Below are 24,852 nucleotides of genomic sequence, written 5' to 3'. Positions count from 1 at the left end.
TCTTTAAAGCTCAAATTTTTTGGTTTCCCATAGCGAAAATTAATTTCCCTTTGAAAATTAATTAAATTTCTTATTCTGTGTGATCGATTCATGAAACTAGAGCCCACAGTCTAAGAAAGCCGAGGTTCGAGGATATCGGAGAAGATTATTTGGTAGAAAACTAGGAAACGACCTAGACCACATCACTCAAAGCCTATGTACTTTCAGTCAAAGGTTTATTACTATAAATACCACAAGAATTGATTTTTAAAAAAAATTAAACCACTGTTGTGCTTCAAACATTGTTTCCTGAATAGCCTTTTTCAACAATTGATATCAGAGACAAGTTATCTATGTTTATAGTATAACTCAGATACCATATTTACTTCTCTCTCTCTATCATAGTTTGATTAAAATAATATAAGAATCAACATTCTTAAATTGTATGCATGTTCTGAATTATTGTATATGTGGATGAATTTATAGATTTATTTTATAGTTGTTATAAAGTAATATTACCAAAAGTTGTGGTTCCTAAAATCAAATTTTTGGGTCTATAATTAGATCTTGGACTAACATTTCCACAGAGGAATTATTTTATTTTTTTAAAATTAAAAAAATTCATGTGAGTCGAAAATAAGTTAGGTAATTTTTGTACCTTTGAACTTTTTGATGGAACCCAGAAAAGTGAGGCGACTGGCAACCCAACTGAGACCAAAAAATGAACAAAAGATGATGAGAAATCGAGGGTAGCAATTGGTGTGTGGCAGTGTGGGTGTAACTACTCGAAAAGTCGCATGACACATGACACATGACACCCATGTTGGGTGGCCGAGGCATCGCGCCCTGACCAAGCGTGAGGCACGAGGGAATGATGGGGCGTCATGCCCTAGTAGACGCACTTGCACTGAGGAAGGTTGGGGCATCATTACCCCAACCACTCAATGCTATTAGCATTTGTGGCTAAAGGAATCACACTCCAGGCATGTTGTTTTGCGCAACGACCAAGCAAGAAAGGGAGTCAAGTGGGGCTAGGGTCTTCCACCCTAACCGATCGTCTCTTGCCGATGAAATTGGCAACAACTACCAAGGCCAATTAAGTAGTCAAAAGATAGCGTATGAAGTGGCTGCCGCACCAAGCAACAATGCGAAATAGGCATAAGGGCATATACTTGAAATGATTCAACTAGTATTACTAACTAGCGGTGGCGAAGGCAATAATGAATTTTGTGCTTGAGTTTTTTTTTTTGAAATTTATTTTTGGCGAACAAGTTTTTTTAGGGAAAGATCAATGATATTTGGCTTTTACCCAAAAAAAACCTAAAGAATGCTTTAGGGAAAATATTGTAATTTTAATTATTTTATTTTATATGTTGATATTATATGAGATTGAAGTGATTAAATCAAAAAGTATGCTCGTGCATATATGATATAAGCATTTCATATAGTTTAGGAAAAAATGTCACTTGTACTTGTCATAGATTGCATAACCATTCATGACTAAAACTTATTAGAAACATTGCATCTTTTTTTTTACAATATTGAGTGAGAGCTTGTCCATAAACTATACCTACATTCTCTATCGACGGTTTCTATGTGATAGCATAATAATACTTCGGGTCAGTTTTATTCGAACCACACCCTACAATAAGTTTTATCATGTGGGTTCACAAGGGAGACTTCCTTTAAAAGGACAACTAGTCATATATATTACTCATTGAGATTGTCCCATGATGAATCATAAAAAACTATATATTTATGATGGGTGTTGAGTCGATGGTTATACACTTAAGATTATTCTAATTAACTTCTCATGAAGCTCTAGTTAAGTTAGAATAATGGTCAAATGTGAAGCGATTATTAATATGTGTAAATGCCTAAAGAATTAGGTTCATGTATTAATTGGATGAAAATCCATGTTCTTACTAGTTGTGTAACACCCCACACCCATACCTTTTACTGGGACAAAATACGAGGCATTACCTAACTTTAACCTTCTTATCATTGGCCTACGAGCCCTAAGTCAACCATGAGAAACTATTCGGGATCAACTTGGGCCCTTAAGTCACCTATAGAAAATTTGTCTTTGAAACGGGGCACACGCCCGTGTAGCCATTTCAACATTGTCGTGTTGATGGCCCGTGTGGCTCACACGGCCTCAACAACACAGGGACACACCCATGTCCTCCACCCGTGTGGAATTAATTCTAAATGCACACTTATAGGGGTTTTCACAAGGCCTGGCACACGCCCGTGTCCCTAGCCTGTGTCCTTTACACGGCCATGACACGCCCGTGTCCTAGCTCCTGTGCAAAAACCTGGACATTCTATTTCTGATGTTAATAACCTCAAAATGTCACACGGCTAAGGAACACGCCCGTGTGCTAGGCCGTGTCCTTTTACATGGTTGTGTTTCTGCCTGTGTGTTTACTACCATGTATACTGACTTGAAAGTTTTACGTGTAAGGGACACACGGTTGAACCACACGCCCATAAGGCAGACCGCGTGTCACACAAGGCCTAGACACACGCTCGTGTGTCTACCCGTGTGGACAATATAAGGCTATTTACCAAGCCTCTTTACCACCCTTACTTACACAACCTACACAAAAGCAACCAAACCAATACAAGAATAACTTCTTTAAACCAATCAGCCACAATAGTCTATATATCGATTAAGCAATTACTCATTCATGAGAGTAACTTCATTTGCATATAAATCAAAATCAATATTTGCCACCATTCAAGGCTTCATACAAAATGAGAATTTATCTCAATCCAACACATTTGGCCAAATTAATAATACACAAAACACAAGTCTAGTTCCCTATACATGCCATATTCAAAAATATAAATCAAACTATACCGAATACTTTGATTGATAGTGTAATCGATATCTCTAACTTCTGTTGGGCTTTGAGCTAGATAGGCAGCACTATAAGAAAACAAAAAAGGAGAGGGAGTAAGCTTAAAGCTTAGTAAGTTGTACATAAATAAATATACAACACAACTTTAACATTCATCAACAAACTCATAACTTACAAGTGGGCATAAGCAAAACTTACTTATCAATATCCAATTCACGTCATATAGTACATATTGGGTTCATATTTCATACATACCAAATAGGCACCTGTATCACTCACAACATGGTTATACTTTTCTTATTAACTAGAAATCATAACTTTCACCGTTGAACCATTGGAATACAATATGATATTCCATAAGCCTCAAACATGGAGTAAGGTGCCGATGCCATGTCCCAGACTTGGTCTTACACAAGTTCTAGCATATTTGTGCTGATGCCATGTCCCAGACATGGTCTTACACTGACACATCTCGTAGCCGATGCATGTCCCAGACATGTCTTACACTGGCTTACGTCTTGAGGCCGATGCATGTCCCAGACATGTCTTACACTAACACTCGTTTCAATGCTGATGCCATGTCCCAGACCTGGTCTTACATAAGTTCTAGCATATATGTACCGATGCCATGTCCCAGACATGGTTTTACACTGGCACATCTCGTAGCCGATGCATGTTACAGACATGTCTTACATTAGCTTACGTCTCGAGGCTGATGCATATCCAGACATGTCTTACACTAGCACTCATTTCAATACTGATGCCATGTCCCAGACATGATTTTACACTGGCTTACACAAATGACCCAAACATCACGGCATGAATATCCGATTTATTTCCTAGGTTTAACCGGGAACTCTATTATCTCTATTACTATCATGCTTTCTTAATTCCAAAATCAAGCAATTCATACTATGTTAAATTCAAATACAATTCAACACATACATTAACAATTGTAGTTGTATTATTTACATACAACTTACCTCGAATTACAAAATATGGCGACTAGTCAATTTAGTCGATTTGCTTGGCTTTCCCCCGGTCTTGGTCTGGATTCGGTATTTCTTGATTTGAGAAGGTTTAAAGTTGCTGAAATTTTAAGTTTTTAAAACCCTATTTCTTTGCGAAAAATTTCGGTTGAGAAGAAAGAATAGGTGAAAAAGATGAAGGCTAGATACTTAGGGTATTATTTTATCACCTAATATGTCATCACTTACCTAACATTTTGACCATTTACTCTTCTTTGTCTCATGGCCGGCCAAGCTCTTTTAAAAGGGTCTAATTGCCCTGTAAAGACCCCCAAATTTTATTCTTTTAAAACAGACTAATTGTCCTTTAAAAACCCCCAAATTTTATTCTCTAGCTATTTGACACTTTTAGCTATCAAATTAGGACTTTTTTACTTTATGCGATTTAGTCATTTTTCACAATTAAGCTCACAAACGCTAAAATTACTTCACCAAATTTTTCATGCACTCTTAGAAACATGTTATAATATCAAAATAATAATAAAATAATTTCTCTAACTTCGGATTTGTGGTCCCAAGACCACTATTCTGACTAGGCCCTAAATCGGGTTGTTACATTTCTCCCCCTTAGGAATTTTCGTCCCCGAAAATCTTACCGGTGAATAAGTTTGGGTACTGATCTCTCATAGTCTCCTCAGGTTCCTATGTGGATTCCTCGACTCCATGTCTATGCCATAAAACTTTCATGAGTGCAATACTCTTATTTCTTAACTGTTTGACTTCCCGAGCCAATATCTTGACCGGCTCTTCGCCATAAGTCATGTCCGGAAGAATCTTAACCTTTGTTGGCGCAATCATATGCGAAGGGTCTGATCTATATCGGTATAGCATAGACACATGAAATACGTCATGAATCTTTTCCAACTCTGGTGGCAAAACCAATCAATAGGCAACCGGTCCTACTCTCTCGATAACCTCATAAAGTCCTATGAAACAAGGACTCAACTTTCCTCTTCTATCAAATCTGAGGACTTTCCTCCACGGGGATACTTTCAAAAATACCTTATCGCCGACTTGAAACTCAATTTCCTTTCGTTTCAAATCCGCGTATGATTTCTGTTTATCCGAGGCGGCCTTCAAGCAGTCACAAATCACTTTAACTTTCTCTTCAGTCTCTTTGATTAAATCGACCCCGTGAATCTGACTCTCTCTGAGCTCAGTCCAATATAAGGGTGTTCGACACTTTTGCCCAAACAAAGCCTCATAAGGTGCCATTTTTAGACTTGTCTAATAACTGTTGTTGTAGGCGAATTCAACCAATGGCAAGTACCTTTCCCAACTGCCTTGAAACTTGAGAACACAACACCGCATCATGTCTTCTAAAATCTGAATCACTCTTTCTGACTGACTGTCAGTCTGCGGGTGAAGTGCTTTACTAAAACTCAACTTTGTTCCTAAAGCCTCTTGTAACTTTTTCCAAAACCTGTAGGTAAATCTTGGGTCCCTATCTGAAACAATCGACAATGGCACCTCGTATAGTCTCACAATCTCGGAAACGTATAATTCAGCCAATCTCTCAAGGAAGTAGTCGGTATGCACTGGTATAAAATGTGCCAAATTTGTTAGCCTATCCACAACAACCCAAACAACATCCTTTTTTTTGGGGTTATCGACAAACCCGTCACAAAATCCATAGTGATCTGATCCCACTTCCACTCGGGGACTATGATGGACTAAAGTAGACCCGAAGGTATTTGGTGTTCAGCCTTCACTTATTGACGAACAAAACACTTGGCAACGAACTCTGAAATATCTCTTTTCATCCCCGACCACCAATACATTTTCTTCAGGTCGTTGTACATTTTCACACTACCAAGGTGGATGGACAAACACCCGCTATGTGCCTCATCTAAAATCTTCCGAATCAACTCGTTGTTCTATGGTACAAAAATTCTATCTTTGAACATCAAACACCCATCGACACCAACACGAAACTCAGATTTACTTTCCGTCTCACACTGAGCCATCTTAGCTTACAACTCCTTATCACCTTCCTAAGCTTCACGGACCTCTTGTAGAAATGTAGATCTAGCTCTCAACTCTGCTAGGACCGAACCATCGCTAGCCATAGACAACTGAGTATTCATGGCTCTTAAATTTATGGCTCTAAAAGCGAATAATGAATTTTTACTCAAAGTGTCGGCAACTACATTCGCCTTTCCCGAATGGTAGTCGATAATCAACTCATAATCCTTTATTAGCTCTAACCATCATCGTTGCCGCAAATTTAACTCCTTTTGAGTCATCAAGTACTTAAGACTCTTGTGATTGGTGAATACTCGACATTTCTCTCCATACAAATAGTGCCTCTAAATCTTCAATGCGAACACGATGGTAGCCAACTCTAGATCATGCGTCGGGTAATTTTTCTCATGTGACTTTAGTTGTCTTGAGGAATAGGCTATAACATTGTCTTCTTGCATAAGCACGTACCCCAAACTATTCAAGGAGGTGTCGCTATATATCACAAATTCCTTACCCGACTCCGGTTGCACTAACACTGGGGCTTCGGTCAACAAAGCCTTTAATTTCTCGAAACTTTGTTGGCACTTTTCTGACCATTCAAATTTGACATCTTTTTGTAATAGCCTCGTCATTGGAGTAGCGATCATAGAAAACCCTTGAACAAACCTTCTATAGTATCCAGCCAAATCCAAAAAGCTTCGAACCTCTGTCACATTCTTCGGTGGTTTCCATTCAACAATAGCCGAGATTTTGCTTGGGTTAACTCTAATCCCATCACCCGAAACAATATGTCCTAGAAATCTAACCTTCTTAAACCAAAATTCGCTCTTACTGAACTTGGCGTACAATTGTTTATCTCTCAGGGTCTGCAATACAGTCCTCAAATGCTTCGCGTGTTCACTCTCATCACGCGAGTAAATCAGTATGTCGTCGATAAAGACCACCATGAACTTATCCAAATACGGATGAAAAATGCGGTTTATCAAATCCATAAACACCGCCGGGGCATTAGTCAAACCAAAGAGCATGAGAAAAACTCATAATGCCCGTATCTTGTCTGAAACGCAGTCTTCGATACATCTTGCTCTTTCACCATTAACTGGTAGTATCCTGACCTCAAGTCAATCTTGGAAAATACAGTAGGCCCCTTTAACTGATCAAACAGGTCATCGATCATTGGCAAAGGATACTTGTTCTTCACTGTCACCTTATTGAGCTGTCTATAGTCAATGCATAACCTCATTGACCCATCTTTCTTTTTCACAAAAAGTACTGATACGCCCTACAGTGAAAAACTAGGTCTCGCGAAACCTTTATCCGTCAATTCTTGAAGCTAAACCTTTAACTCCTTTAATTCGGTCGGAGCCATCCTATACGGAGTAATAGAAATGGGTGCAGTACCCGGTACTAACTCGATTCCAAACTCGATTTCCCTCACTAGAGGTAGTCCAGGTAATTCTTCCGGAAACACATCTATAAACTCACAAACCATTGGTACCGATTCTACCTTCAATTCAGACACTTGAGTATTCAGCACAAAAGCGAGATAAGCCTCATATCCTTTCCTCAAATATTTCTCAGCAATCAACGACGATATTATCACGGGCGAATTATTCGATTCATCTGGCCCAACCCGAAGAATCTTCCCGTCTTCACATTTTAGTTCAATAAGTTTTCTTCCACAGTCCACTATAACACTATAAGAAGTCAACCAATCCATCCCAAGGATTACATCAAATTTATTAAACGGCAACAACATCAAGTTGGCCGGAAAACAATGACCACTAATTGTTAAAGGACAATTTCTACACACTTGGTCTACTAGCACATCTCTACCTAAGGGTTGGACACTTTTATCACATATTCTGTCAGCTCTACTAACATGTTCATACGGGATATTAATTCCATACAAATATAAGAGTGGGTAGACCCTGGGTCAATTAAAGCAACAACAGATATTTTGTAACACCTCCTACCCGTATCCGTTTCCAGAATAGAGTACGAGGTATTACCGAGGAGTACGAAACACTTACAGATAATTTAAATATATTTTCATAACAACTTGTCTCAATTTCATACTATTTCATATTTAAACTTTACTCACCAAAGTATTTGAAATGTCATCTTTATGTAAATAGCAAACATGAGGTACATAATTCTATAATTATGAATGAACACATTTATCAAACATATTCCATATTCATATATCAATGTCTCATGTCTCCATATATCAATAACCGTCATTTTTCTTGTTTTTCAGATAAATATGTGTAACCATTCATAAGCATGCAATTCACTGTTTCTTTCTGTCAATCACAATTTCAAATGACAAATTCATGTGAATGAGCTCAACCTCATTAGCTATTTAAATTCTGTCACTTTGATTCACATACTCATGATTTACTAACATAACCTGTCAAACACAATATTTAAATGATGAAATCACATAGTTGAGCTCAATTTCAATGTTCACTGAAATCTGTCATATAAATTCAAATAATAATTACAAAACTTTGTCAAATTGGAGAACTCTTATGTTCATTGGTCTACACCGGTATGCACTAAATTTCACTGATAATCACTGATGCCATAATATAACTATGGTTTTTCACTAAAATGCCATAGCTCAGCTATGGTCTTACATCTTCACTATTATTATGCCGTGGTGAAACTATGGACTTATCCGTCAATTCATCACATTTTACTAAAATGCCATAGCCCAGCTATGGTCTTACACGGAAATCACTTGTCACTTGTAGTCGAAGCTACCACTATTCACTGATCAGGTAGCCGGAGCTACCACTTCTCACTAATCAGGTAGCCAGAGCGACCACTTCTTACTGAATCAAATTACTTATTATCAAATCAGGAAACGTCTTACGAAATTGAGTACGTCGTTGCTCAGTGTCACGATTCACAACTCAATATGGTTTTCCTCATTGAAATACCATACCTATATTTCACAACTCAGTATGGGAAATGCTATGCCTACGTTTCTTAACTCAGTATAGATAATACCATACCTACGTTTCACAACTCAGTATGGTTAATACCATACCTATGTTTCACAACTCAGTATGGTTAATACCATACCTACGTTTCACAACGTGGTATGGATGATATCATACCTACGTTTCACAACGCGGTATGGATGATACCATACCTACGTTTCACAACTCAGTATGGTTAATACCATACCTACATTTTACAACTCAGTATGGATATACCATACCTACATTTCACAACTCAGTATGGTTAATAGCATACCTACATTTCACACTTTGCCATGGACCAACCATGGTCTTTTCCGTCAATTCATCTTGTCACTGAACTGAAGTGTTTAATTTGATCATTTATTCAATTTTCATACTTTTACATTATTCACTATTTTATCATCAATACATATGAAATAACACATAAAAAATTCATAAAATTAACAAATGGTCACTAAAATTTCGTTATATAAACTCACAAGTTCGATTTTTGTATTATAACGATAGTCATAATTTCATAATAAATATTCCAAATAAAACATTATATCATTTCTAATTCAACATTTATCGATTATAATCGGGCATGTGATCAATTTATGCACAATTCATTCATATATATATATATATATATATATATTTCCTCCTCCTCATCTCTATCCACATCCTTAGTATAAATAATACACTTGTAATTAACATTATCCATAATTTTCACTATTTACTTATATGTATATTCAAGCTATTCATCCATGTCATAGTCACTAAATTATTTTTTATCTTGAGATACAAAACTCCAATTTAAGATCCACTAATTTTATCTGAAACTAGACTCACTTATCTTCTTACCATAAAATTTTCATAATTTTTGGTTTAACCAATAAGTACAGTTTATTCTTTAAAGTCAACCTTATTCTGCTGTCTGACAGTTCTGACCCTTCTTCACTAAAAATTAATTATCTCCTCGTACAGGATTTAAATGATGTTTCTGTTTGTTTATCTTGAAAATAGACTCATTAAAGATTATAGAAATATGAATTTAAGCCCCTAATTATTTTTCTCCAATTTTTTTTTATTTTCCAAAGTCAAAATAGGGGAACCCAAAATCATTCTGACCTTATCTTATAAAATTTATTATATCTCATGATTTACAATTCCATTGCTTACATCATTCTTCTATAAGAAACTAGACTCAATAAGATTTAATTTCATATTTTATTCATCCTCTAATTTGATTTCTACAATTTTTGGTGATTTTTTAAAGTTAGACTATTGCTGTTGTCCAAAACAGTTTTAGTGCAAAATGTTGATTTCCATTTTACCCCAAATTTCACAGTTCATACAATTCAATCCTTGCTCAATTAACCCCTCAATTGAGATAAATTTTCTCATTTAATACTTTATTATATCATTTTAAACTACTTCATAACCCTTGAAAAATCAAAACATTAGCACTAGACCTTAATTCCAAACTCTTTCTCAATTAGGTCCTAAAACTAATTTCCATCAATTTTACTTGATAAAATCATCATATATCAAAATTAAAGCTTCAATTATATGTTTATACATCATATTCTTCCAATAATCACCCATAAAAACTTTAAAAATTAGCCATGGACTCGAAAACTAATGACATAGTAAGTTGGACCTAATTGTAAAAGTCCAAAATCTTAGAAATTTCAAGGAGAAAGCAAAAATTAAACTTGCATGAAGCTAGATTATGAAAACCTGCTTGAACCCTCTTTCATGGCTATTTTTCAGCTGATGAAAATAAAGAAAAATGAAGAGAAATCTAGATATTCCAATTTGGTCCCATTTTTATTTAACTAATTTTAACAATTTTCCAATTTTGCCTTTCTTTCATCCTTTTCCTGATTTCTCTCAGCTATTGCAGCCCAAAAATCTCTTTTGGGCTTATTTCACTTTAGGTCCTTCTTCATTTGACAATTGAGCTATTTAATCCTTTTAGTAACTTTTACACCTTTTTCAATTTAGTCCTTTTTATTTAATTAACCACCCAAACGTCAAAATTTTCTGACGAAATTTTAATACTATCTCACTAACATTCTATAAATATTTTTAAAAATATTTATGGCTTGTTTTATGAAATCGAGGTCTCAATACCTCATTCTCGACCCAATTTACCTAATTAATTCTTTTAAATCACCAAATTCACTAATTCAAAAATAATTCTATATTCACATTTGACTCATAGGTATTAATTTATTAAATTTTTGAATCACTTGTCGAATTTAGTGATCTTAAATATTTATTCTTGACACCACTGAAAATTAGGTTGTTACATATTTTATGGATAAAAAAGGTACCCGTTCGGGAGATTCCGCCTCTTCACAGGTACGAATAGCGTAAGCCCTTGCAGGCACTCTGCCTTCAGACCTCACTACAGCATCTCTTGGCGCACCTCTGCTGGTAGCCCCGCTTCTAGAGTTCTTTTGTGATCTACCCCTCAATGGGGCACTACTTGCTTTCACTTCTTGCTTTTTCTCTCTTTCTTCCTTTTCGGGACAGTCTCAGATGAAGTGGTCTAGTGACCCATATTTGAAGCACCCTCTTTCTTTACCTCGGCACTCGCCGAAATGACGTCTACCATATTGCGAATATTCTGGCCTATTTGGCCGAACACTGCCGACACTTGCGATAGAGGTAGCCTGGGCTCTAGAGGCCGTGTTCTGTTGGTTCTTGTTCCTGTTCGAGAACCCCACCAAAGCATTTGATCGGGTAGAGAATTCCTTAGATTTCTTAGATGAAGACTGATTTGATTTCGCCATCTTTCTTTTTCTTCAATCCCGCGACTTAATAGCCGCTTTTCTCCTCTCTTTAACCAATTCTTCTGCCTTGCATGCTCTCTCAACAAACACCACAAATTCTCTTAACTCTAAAATGCCAACAAATACTCGGATATCCTCATTTAGACCATCCTCAAAACTTTTACACACGGCGGCTTCTGAGGACACGCACTCCCGTGCGTATTTCCTGAGTTTCACAAACTCTCGTTCATACTCCATCACTGACCTACTGCCTTGCTTTAACTCTAGAAATTTCTTCCTCTTTTGGTCCATAAACCTCTGGCTAATATGCTTCTTTCGAAACTCTTCCTGAAAGAATTCCTAAGTTGCTCTCTCTCTCGATACCACAGACACGAGAGTGTTCCACCACTGGTAGGACGAATCTTTTAAGTGCGATACTGCAAACTTCATGCACTCCTTAGCCGTGCACGACAGTTTATCAAATACCCTGATGGTATTTTCTAACCAAAACTCTGCTCTCTCTAGGTCGTCATCTATGTTAGCCCGGAATTCCTCAGCCCATTGCTTTCGAATCTTGTCTATTAGATGCTTCTTTCTCCCAATCAAGTTCGTGCCTTGCAGAGCTACCGGAGCATACTGAGGAATCGGAGGAGATGGGGGAGGTGAAGTGTAACACCCCGTACCCAAGACCGTTGCCGGAGTCGAACACGAGGTGTTAACGGACTTAATTCATTAATTAAACAGCTCATACAATTCATTTTAAAATTTCCAGACAAGCTGGCTAACTGCATCACAGTCGCTTTAAAAATCATATCTCGAGTTACGAAACTCGAAATCCAATTCCGTAAATTTTTCCTGAAACTAGACTCATATATATATCTACTCATTTTTTCTAGAATTTTGGTTGGGCCAATTAGTACAGTTTATTAGTTAAAGTCTCCCTGTTTCAGGGTTCAACTACTCTGACCTCTGTGTATTACGAATCAGATATCTCCTGTACAGAGCTTCAATGACTATTCCGTTTATCTCTAATAAAACTATACTCAATAAGGAATCTGTACATATAAAGCATGACTTCTAATTATCTTTGTAAAATTTATGGTGAATTTCCAAATTCAGAACAGGGATCCAGAAATCGCTCTGGCCCTGTTTCACAAAAATTTAAACATCTCATAAAATATAGCTCATATACCTGTTTCGCTTATTCCATATGAAAATAGACTCATCAAACTTCGATTCCATAACTTATTCATTATTTAATTCCATTTCTACTATTTTTAGTGATTTTTAAACTCACGTCACTGCTGCTGTCTGAATCTATTTTATGGTAAATTTTACCTATTTCATGGTTTCCATGGATTAGCTAGCAATTTGACATACATAATACCAAATATGATCATGATTAGCCATTCCAATGGCTAATCATTACCAAGCATTTCTATTTCCATACCACTCAATAACCATATCATAAGACCATACATATAAAATGATTATAATGCTATACATGCCATACTCAAAATATACAAGCCATTATGCCAAGATGGTATACGGATAGTGTGGCGTGCCTCCGACCGCTTCCGATTTCCGAGCTGGCTTGTCAACACTACAAGGAATGAAAAGGAGGAGTAAGCATAAATGCTTAGTAAGCTCACATGCAAATAGCAAGTAACATAACCATATAAGCAAACATAAAACATCATTTGCATAATCATCACCAAGACATTCATATCACCTTTTCATTTATCATCTTACCATATTGTTGTTATATCGAGTTTTCAACCCGAGGGTTAAGTACATACCTGTTCAAAATATCCATTTCACAACACTTACCAATACGTCCCTTTCATCTTGAGTATTCCTCCATTTGAGTAGAACTTTACCCGTTGAACACATCGGAATATAATTCGGATACATGGATAACTTGCACATAAGTGCCACATATGTAGCCAAGCTACCATGTAACCCGCCCATAAGCGAACTCGGGCTCAACTCAACGAGCTCGGGCGTTCGCATCCATAAGTGAACTCGGACTCAACTCAACGAGTTCGGATGCCTAGTTACATCTCACGAACTCGGACTCAACTCAACGAGTTCGGACGCTCGCATCCATAAGTGAACTCGGACTCAACTCAACGAGTTCGGATGCCCAAATATCTCAGTGACATGTCACTTGTATCCTAATCCATTCCTAAGGTTCAACGGGACCTTTATCCCAATCATGTGTCTCAACCATCTTCTATGGAATGCCGATACCGATACTCGGTAGTATTTCATATTTTCCAAGTATATCACATAATTTGACATATTATCAAACAATTATCACAAGTATAATATTTCATAATAATTATCATATCATTTAAAAACATTAAAACATTTAAAATAATAACTATGTTACCAACATTTACATATGAACTTACCTCGTATGCTAAAATGGCTATTTTACCATTTCGCCCACAACTTGGTATTTTCCCCATTTTAGCCCAATTTCAGTTTTCCTTGCTCTATCATTTAAAATATAGTCTAATTAGGACTCACATTATTCAAATTGACCCAAAATCATATTTTGGAAAAATTACAATTTTGCCCCTAAACTTTTGCATATTTACACTTTTGCCCCAAAGCTCGTAAATTAAAATTCAGCCTATTTTCTTATGTTTTATGACATGCTGATCATTTTTCCTTCTATGGCAACATCAAATTCTCACTCTAACATGTACTTATGACTATTAGGTATTTTTACCGATTAAGCCCTTTTGCTCGTTTTCACTTAAAACCGAGTAGCACAAGTTGTCTAACATAATTTAAAACCTCATATTCTATCATAAAACACCAAAATACACAAATTTCACCTATGGGTATTTTTCCAAATATAAACCCTAGGTTAAATTATTGCTAGCATAAGCTAAATCGAGCTAGGGACTCTAAAAACGTAAAAATCATTAAAAACGAGGCTAGAACGGACTTACAATCGAGCTTGGAAGCTTGAAAACCCTAGCCATGGTTTCTCCTTGCTATATTCGGCCATGGGGTTGAAGATGAGCAAAATTGGCTTTTAATCTTGTATTTTAATTCATTTTACCCTAAATGACCAAAATGCCCTTACTACTAAACTTTCCAAAATTCCATCCATGTCCAATTTTGTCCATAGACTTAGAAATTGGTAAAATTACTCTTTAAGGACCTCTAATTAATAATCTAATTCAATTTTATGCAAAATACTTCTAGAACACAAGTTTTGCAATTTATTCAATTTAGTCCCAAATTTCAAATTAAGCACTTTATGCATAAAATTTCTTCATGAAATTTTCACACAATCATGCAATCATATCATAGACCTTAAAATAATCATAAAAGAATTATTTCTATCTCGGATTTTGTGGTCACGAAACCACTATTCCGACTAGGCCCAAAATCAGGATATTACATGAAGTGTTTGGATTCGCACGAATGAACTCCATGTACCAAGCATCCATCATTCGGAGATAGGCTTTTCTAGCCCCTCCGCCTTGGCCTATAATCACGGGCTTACTCTCAACTGGTCCGGTCCCTTCAGCGGGAGCCAGCGCGTTACTCTCCACGTCATCTGCCGTAGCTCTATCAGGATCCATTTACTATATGAAAATATAAGTTATAATCGTCAGAAGTCGTCACACTATCAACATACAGTTATGGCATGTATAGCTAGACTCGTACTCTCACTAAGTTAGTCCTAGAACAGATTAAATCATAGCTCTGATAACACTAAATGTAACACCTCACATCCATACCCTTCGCCGGGACAGAATACGAGGCATTTCCTAACTTTAAACTTCTTATCATGGGCCTACGAACCCCAAGTTGACCATGGAAAACTATTATTGATCAACCCGGCCCCTTAAGTCACCTATAGAAAATTTATCTTTGAAACAGGGTATACGCCCGTATGGAAAGGCAACACGCCCATGTGGCCATTTCAACATAGTTGTGTTGATGGCCCGTATGGCTCACACGACCTAAGTAATACAGGGATACACCCGTGTCCTCCACTCGTGTGGAATTAATTCTAAATACACACATACAGGGGTTTTCACACGATTTGGCACACGCCCGTGTCCTTCACACAGCCATGACACGTCCGTGTTCTAGCCCATGTGTAAAAACCAGACATTCTGTTTCTGACGTCAGCAGCCTCAAAATGTCACACGGTCAAGGAACATGCCCGTGTGCTAGGCCGTGTCCTTCACACGGCCGTGTCTCTGCTCGTATGTTTACTACAATGCATACTGACTTGCAAATTTTACGTGTAGGGGACACACGATCAAACCACACGCCCATAAGGCAGACCGCGTGTCACACACTGCCTAGACACACACTCGTGTGTCTACCCGTGTGGACAATATAAGGCTATTTACTAAGCCTTTTTACCACATTTACTTACACAACCTACACAAAAGCAACCAAACCAATACAAGAATAACTTATTTAAACTAATCAGCCACAATAATCTACATATCAATTAAGCAATTACTCATTCATGAGAGTAACTTTATTTGCATATAAATCAAAATGAATATTTTCCATCATTCAAGGCTTAATACAAAATGAGGGATTTATCCCAATCTAACACATTTGGCCAAATTAATAATACACAAAACATAAGTCTAGTTCCCTATACATGTCATATTCAAAAATATAAATCAAACTATATCGAATACATCGATTGATAGTGTGATCGATATCTCTAACTTCTGTTGGTCCTTGAGCTAGATAGGCGGCACTATAAGAAAACAGAAAAGGAGAGGGAGTAAGCTTAAAGCTTAGTAAGTTGCACATAAATAAATATACAACACAACTTTATTATTCATCAACAAGCTTATAACTTACAAGTGGGCATAAGCAAAACTTCCTCATCAATATCCAATACACGTTATATAGTACATATTGGGTTCATATTTCATATATACAAAATAGGTACCTGTATCACTCACAACACGGTTATACTTTTCTCATTAACTAGAAATCATAACTTTCACTGTTGAACTATTAGAATATTATCGGATATTCCATAAGCCTCAAACATGGGGTAAGGTGCCGATGCCATGTCCCAGACCTGGTCTTACACAAGTTCTAGCATATATGTACCGATGCCATGTCCCAGACATGGTCTTACACTGACACATATCGTATCTGATGCATGTCCCATACATGTCTTACACTGGCTTACGTCTCGAGGTCGATGCATGTCCATACATGTCTTACACTATCACTCGTTTCAATGTCGATGCCATATCCTAGACCTAGTCTTACACAAGTTCTAGCATTTATGTGCCGATGCCATGTCCCAGACATGATCTTACACTTGCACATCTCGTAGCCGATGCATGTCCTAGACATGTGTTACACTGGCTTACGTCTCGAGGCCGATGCATATCCCAGACATGTCTTACACTAGCACTCGTTTCAATGCCGATGCCATGTCCCAGACATGGTCTTACACTGGCTTACACAAATGACCCAAACTTCATGGCATGAATATCCGATTTATTTCCTAGGTTCAACTGGGAACTCTATTATCTCTATTACCATCATGCTTTCTTAATTCCAAAATCAAGCAATTCATGTTATGTTAAATTCAAGTACAATTCAACACATAGATTAACAATTGTAGTTGTATTATTTACATACAACTTACCTCGGATTACAAAATGTGGCGACTAGTCGATTTAGTCGATTTGCTTAGCTTTCCCTCAGTCTAGGTTCAGATTCGGTATTTCTTAATTTGAGAAGGCTTAAAGTTGTTAAAATTTCAAGCTCTTAAAACCCCATTTCTTTGTTAAAAATTCCGGTTGAGAAGAAAGAATAGGTGAAAAAGATGAAGGCTAGGCACTTAGGGTATTATTTTATCACTTAATATGTCATCACTTACCTAACATTTTGACCATTTACTCTTCTTTGTCTCATGGCCTGTCAAGCTCTTTTAAAAGGGTCTAATTTCCCTTTAAAGACCCCCAAATTTTATTCTCTAGCTATTTGACACTTTTAGCTATCAAATTAGGACTTTTGTACTTTATGCGATTTAATCCTTTTTCGTAATTAAGCTCACAAACGCTAAAATTACTTCACCAAAATTTTCATGCACTCTTAAAAACATGCTATATTATCAAAATAATAATAAAATAATTTCTCTAACTTCAGATTTATGGTCCCGAGACCACTATTCTGACCAGGCCCTAAATCGGGTTATTTCAAGTTGTTTAAGATTAACCTATAGTGACTTAACTCAATAGGTGTAGGAATTATCTTTCCAACGACTTACAATGTTTTCAAGGTTTAATGCAAGATGCATGCATAATCTTTAATTCATATCGTATGTTGCAAAACAAGTTTTTTAAATATTTTCTTAATGTAGAGATAATTAATGAATGATAATTTTATTTTATTGTTCGAAAAATAACACCAACTCTATTTATCAATATCATAACTAATAACAATCTGAATGGAAATAACTGTAAAGAATGGAAGAGGAATCTTCACATTATTCTAAGTTGTGAAAAACACAAAACATGCATTGATACTAAGTGTGCTAGTGTAAACCAACTTGAGGCTAGAACTCGTTTGAAGGATTCAAATCTTAACCGAAACAAACTCAAATTTACCTAAACTTTACATCAAGCTTCATTTCATCATTATAACATCTAATCTCACATTTCAAATGCCAACAAAACACACATTCAATACATCACCACCTAACATGATTAACATAGATAAACACATATAATCATGCATAATAATCTATTAGTCAAGCATCAAAATCCATCATTTAAAATATTTTGAGTCAAGTTACCCAAAATATACCAAAACCATCAAAGTAGACATTAAACCACAAAGCTCAACCCAGGTACATGCCATTAACTATACTTACATACTAAAAGGTATAGACTTGTTTCAAGTTGAGCTAGGTTATTAACCTTCAATGTTTTGCAACTTTGATCTACTGAAACTCAAACTCTAAGTTAAAATGGCCAACAAACTCAAACTCACTCTAAGATCATGAAAATGGTATGTTTGAATGTTAGACATGTTATTCATGAGGCTAGAATTCGTTGGAAGGATCCAAACCTTAAGCAAAACAAACTCAAAGTTACCTAAACTTTACACCAAACTTTGTTTCATCATTGTAACATATAATCACACATTTCAAACACCAACAAAACACACATTCAATACATCACCACTTAACAAAGTGATTAGCATAGATAAACACATATAATCATGCATAATAATATATTAGTCAAGCATAAAAATCCATTATTTAAAATATTATAAGTCAAGTTGCCTAAAATATACCAAAACCATCAAAGTAGACATTAAACCACAAGGTTCAACCCAGGTACCTGTCATTAATTACAATTACATACTAAAAGGTATAGACTTGTTCTGAGTTGAGCTAGGTTACTAACCTTGGATGCTTTACAAATTTGATATACTAAAACTCATATAAGACCTGCGCATGGAACAAAAACAACCATACAGTGAGTAATGCATATTTAGTGGTGTCATCATAATTCAAAGACAATATAGCTAATGTCATTAAATTAAACCATAAAGTTGAAGAACATTATTTTACAAAGTAACAACTTTGATTTTAACCATATGAATAGCATAAGCTTTCACATTATTCAACTACTAAGTCACCATCCGAGTATTCATTTTACACAATCATTTATTAGTAATATCGACACACCATCAAGGTATTAGGGTCTTAAAAGATATCATATATATAAATATCATTTTTCTTATTAAAATATAATCAATTATTCCTTATATAAATCATTTTCATTTTATTAGTTTAGCCCTTATTAATTGACTCAAATTTGAGGATGGATACACGAATCAATACACCAACACACCAGATGCACTGAAATGCTAGTCAAGCATGAATGCATTGATCCCACCAGTAACACGCATATAATATTGAATATAACATGCATAAAACGCTGAAACTCCCACCCATCAAACAGATCTTATGACAAACCAACTATACCCCTAATTCTATTCGACACTATTAATAAGGATATTTTCTTTTCTAATAATCATTTACTCATATTGAATTACAATTAATTTCAAAACTTCATAATTAACACACATGTATTCATTTTAACATTTATAAACCAATGCAATACAGATAATATCATATTAACTTAATGTAAACATATTATTTCTCATTCTGACATAATCCAATAAAATCAAACATTCGAGTTTATACGTACGTCCTATCATGCTTACCATTAACATTATTTAACTACGACAATTAGGATGGCATTAATGCAATCACAAATATATGTTTACATTTCTATATATCACTTTTGTATTAATTAATAATATAATACAAGTAATGATACAATAATATAACCATCATATATATACATTATATATATACAACCATTTTCAATATAGATAGCATTGTTTTATCTTAATGCAAACATTTATATACATAGCTTGACTTAATTCAATTTCGTAACACCCCTTACTCGACCCGGTCACCGGGTCAAAGCTACGGGATGCCACATCTATTGTCGGAGCAACTAAAGTTAATAATACACCATTCAACCATTTACACATGAAAATTAAAATATTATAAAATCATACCATGCTTACAAAAGCTTTTTGCCAGCCCGAGGTCGAATTAAGACCAAATTGTAAAGTTTTCAAATTTTTGAGACAACGTCGCAACATCATGGTTTCCACATCATGACATCGTTAATCAATGAGTTATGTCATGACCTCAGACAACTCAACATCGCGATGCCACTCACTATCAGTCTATGTTGCGATGTTGGGGATTCATAGCTGCAACATTACCCCCGTTTTGGCAATGAACACATTGGTATATTTTTCATGCTTTCAAACAAATACCTATATGTTTTCATACATCTTTACATAATTAAAACACCATAATTCCATACTAATTATACCAATTCAAGCCTATGAACATTTAAAACCAAACATTCAATATAATACAAAAACAAATATTCATCATTTAAGCATATTCAACCATTTATCAACTAGCCATACCAAATTATTTCATTTTTCCCATTCAAACATACCATACTTATGCAATTTGGTAGCCAAGCACTTAAATGACCCTAACATGAATCAAACAAAACATACACTAAGTAATATCTCATGTTTAACATTCAAACATACCATTCCCAAACCATTTATTAACTTAGCTACCCCAACTACCTTACCTTGCAACCTTTAACATGCCAAATCATACAAGTTAAAGATCACCACTCAAGCTAGCATTGGTATGACCAATATCATGCATCAAACAAGTCATAATGAAACCTTATTACACAAGATCAGCCATAATCACAATTGTCACATAATTAACCATCCAAAAATGACCATTTGCACACTAAGGTGTCTTTATATACATGCCACAATATTTAGACTCAAAATGAATATGATTCTACCATCTTGTTGATAGTGTGTGCTTCACGCTGATCCGACTCTGTAAGTTTTGCAAGGTGATGATCTACAAGTAGGGAAAACAACTAGAGTAAGCATATATATGCTTAATAAGTTCAAATGGAAAATACTACGCTTACCTTGTTCATACACAAGCATGTTAGCTACCTTAGTTTTGGCATAAATTTGGCTAGGACATGACACTTAAAATAATAAGTGAGAATAAGTATCCATGTTCATTAGACGATATAAGTAAACTTAAAACATACCAATTCATATTACTCTCACATAACTTATCTCAATGACATATTCCATCATACTTCATTTTCAATGTTATATTTCATTACCAAACTATAAAACAATAACAATTCCATACAATTCACTTCAATGTTATATCAAATTATTTTATCCAACCCATTTCATTACACTATCAAATTTCATATTTCAATTATAATGTTTTGTCCGATGAAACTCTAGTAAAATAGATTCGGATACACAAGTAAATTACACTACACCAGGTAGCTCGTAAGAGCTTAAACTACAACACACCAGGGCACCGAAATGCAAAGCCTATAGGCATCAAGTGCATATTCATATGCAAATACATCCCTCCTGTTAAACTATGCTTAAAGACCAATCATGAGATGATTGTAATCACATACTCATTTTTACATTGTTTGTTAATATAAGGTATTTCCATTGTTATTTCAATTTCTTTTTCTGTGTGTGTAAATAAATTGATTAATAATAAAGTCTTGAGAATAATATGATTATTCTTAAAAGGTCCTTAGTCAAGTATTATTGTGAGCTTGGACAATAATAATGCATTGAGACTAAGGTGTAGTTGATTGATGACAAAGTGTTGTCATTGACATAGGGATGTCAAAATCAATATATGAGTATGTGTTAGAAAACCACATACTGTACTGGCCCTCTATAAGTATGTTTCTTGAATCATTATGTAATAGTCACAACATTACTCATAGTGATAACTATGTATGCGATCCCCAGATTTGAGATCACCATTTTCTCAACATCACGAGTCATATATTTTGACATAGTCAAACGTTTACCGTAATATGTTGTACTATAAAGACTGATGTTGGCTATGCCACAATATATGTAGTTGGATATGATTAATCAAGATAAGATTTGTCCCTTCTAAATAATGGAAGCAATATCTTAGGCCACTTGATGGATTGAGACTAGAAATGTAAAGCCCTGCTCAAATAAGTTGATATGAGATATCACACTCATTTGTTTATTATAGTCTACTTAGAACATCAAGAAATATGATATTGGACTATACAAGTGTGACTATTCTATGACTTATGTCCAATCTAGGTATAAAGGATAAGAGGATATAATACATGAAAATATTTATCACAGAAAGGTTATGTCAAATCACGACTTCTTGTAACTTGGGTAGCAATGATGCATTACTAGATGTCACTCATTGCTTGTAACATTAGAAATATTCTAGTATTACTACTAACGTTACAAGAGCCTATATGGTCACACCCTATGGTTGAAGTGAACAGAATTCAAACACAATTGGTCTTGTATTTAGCTATCACATGAATTAAATTATTAAGTTAATTTATTGAATTAATTTAATTTGACAATTAAATATTGCACGCATTATATATACAAACTTGTTGTACATAAATAAAGAACGTAGTTAAAATTAATATATGAATTTGATTCATATAATAATGTTAACTAAATATAGTTCTTGAAATTATTAATATAAATAATTATAATAATAATTTTGGTCAAATATAAAAATAAGGAAATTGATATTCTTTTGGAATGAATATAACATTTTAAAACTTTCCATATGTTTATCTAAAAAGAAAGGGAATAATTATGTTTTTATTATCATGTGATATCAAAGAAAAAGGATGTGAGTACCTGTGTATGTAGGTTACCAAAGAGAAAAAACAAAAGGTCTAACAATCGTTTCAAGAATTCTCTTAGAAAGGTTCAAGAGAATTTTTTTTTTGTTCGTTCTTCGACTCGGTGGACTACGTAGAGGCTAAGACGACTTTGTTGTGGCTTGGAATCAACACACATAAGGGGATTATATTAAATAAAAGGTATATCTTCAACCCTATTTCAGCCCAATTCATTCCCCGTACATGGATCCATGGTAGATGATAGCCAGAATAATTTTTTCATTGTGCCACGGGGCGTACCGACGATCCAACAGTGGTATTAGAGCCATTTGTAGGATATAGATTCATGAACAAATTGATTGATTGATGCGATTATATGATATACATATTGTATGATTTGATTTACTCGATCAGGTTTATGTATATTTGATACATGTAATCTGTTTAATATACTTTGTATGATTAATATGTTAAGTTTATGTGATAATGTGTTCCTTTCAATCACTGATTAAATGTTAATCATTGATTTTAATGCCTATCGGGTCTAATATATTGTTTGTTAAAGAGTTAACTAATCTTTATTGGGGCAATGGGGTTTTTGTTATTCAAAGTTAATAGTTAACTTGCTAGTAACACTCGAAATAGGAACAAAAGTTGTTCCAGTAAAAAGACTCATAAATCAAAATGTTGAAAATACTCTATTTTTGATAAAAATTATCAAATAGTGATGTTTTTCCACCTCCTTACCCCCGCAAGGGGCATTTTTTTTAACCTGGAGAGACATTTTTGTAGGGACATATCATATTTTTGTAGGGAAATTTTTGATAAACATTAATTGTAGTGACATTTTTGTTATTCACATTAACAAACAATTGAATAAAAAACATATCATATGTTGTATGCTATGATTGATTTGCACGGAGGTTGGAAATACATAGCCTTAAGCCCAATTGCCCATTTGATTTATTATTTACAAAGGTTGTAATTTTATAAATATGGCATGCAGGTCATGCCTTTCTACTTTTCTTTTCTATTTCTCTTCTCATCTTACTCCCTCGTATGTAAAACGAGTTTCTATAATTGTAAATTGTACGAGCTATTGCGAACTAGAGGAGATGAAGGTTGAGCTACTTAAAGTGGAAAAGAAGTTTGAGAAGCGACTTGCACCCTTAGGATACCTTTCGGTTCTTCTATTGGCTAGAGAGGAACCACCTTAATTTTATGGGCTATAACTATTGCATTCATTTACTATTTTATTTTATTCATGTATGTGATACAATGAATGATGTGTTAGGATGCATATTATAGGAAATTAATAAGATCAATCAATGGAATAATTGAATTAATGTTGACCATTAATGGTGAGATGAATTTTTTAAAATACCCTCAAGAAAATAGTAAGTTAAGATTGCCTTCCAATATTTACCCTCGTTAAAGTCACGATCGATACGTGGGTTCTGCTAAACCAAAGTACTTGGTTCTATCTTGGTAAAACGCAAAGAATAAGCAAGTGATATTCGTCGGTTATAATATTGGTTAATAATTTAACTAGATTACTCTAATAAGATTAGAAACCTAGAGGCAAAAGATTTGGATAATCATGAGATGATTGGAACAAGAGTTGTCCACGAAATAAGGAGTTACATATGATATAATTAGCAAGTGTTACTTACCTAAATAACCATAATCTTGAGATTAAAGCCAAAGCTGACTTAAGAGGAGGTGAAATATGAATCCTTCCCCACCAGAAAAACTTTATAGAAAAGATTTTCCAAAATTAAATCAGGATTATTAATTTTAAAGAAAAAATAGTGGGAGCATCTTTTAATAAAGTCCTTTTAATGATTACAATAAACTTGGTAAATTTACTCATGAGTATGTTTTATTATTGTAGATTTATTATGGCA

At 35.0% G+C, this 24,852-nt stretch overlaps 1 protein-coding gene across 1 annotated transcript in view; it reads right to left on the bottom strand.

Annotated features, from left to right (window-relative positions):
* LOC108454161 (dihydropyrimidinase) overlaps window positions 1–3,892 on the bottom strand; it is a 107,689-nt gene extending 103,797 nt beyond the window's left edge. The window contains exon 1 of the mRNA XM_053030680.1: window positions 3,882–3,892. The gene's annotated coding sequence lies outside the window, so the exon portion shown is untranslated. The remainder of the gene's footprint in view (window positions 1–3,881) is intronic.
* Between the last annotated feature and the right edge of the window lie 20,960 nt (window positions 3,893–24,852).

The sequence above is a fragment of the Gossypium arboreum genome, chromosome 7 (genome assembly GCF_025698485.1).
Source record: "Gossypium arboreum isolate Shixiya-1 chromosome 7, ASM2569848v2, whole genome shotgun sequence".
NCBI lineage: Eukaryota > Viridiplantae > Streptophyta > Magnoliopsida > Malvales > Malvaceae > Gossypium > Gossypium arboreum.
This window is presented reverse-complemented; position numbering and strand designations above follow the sequence as displayed.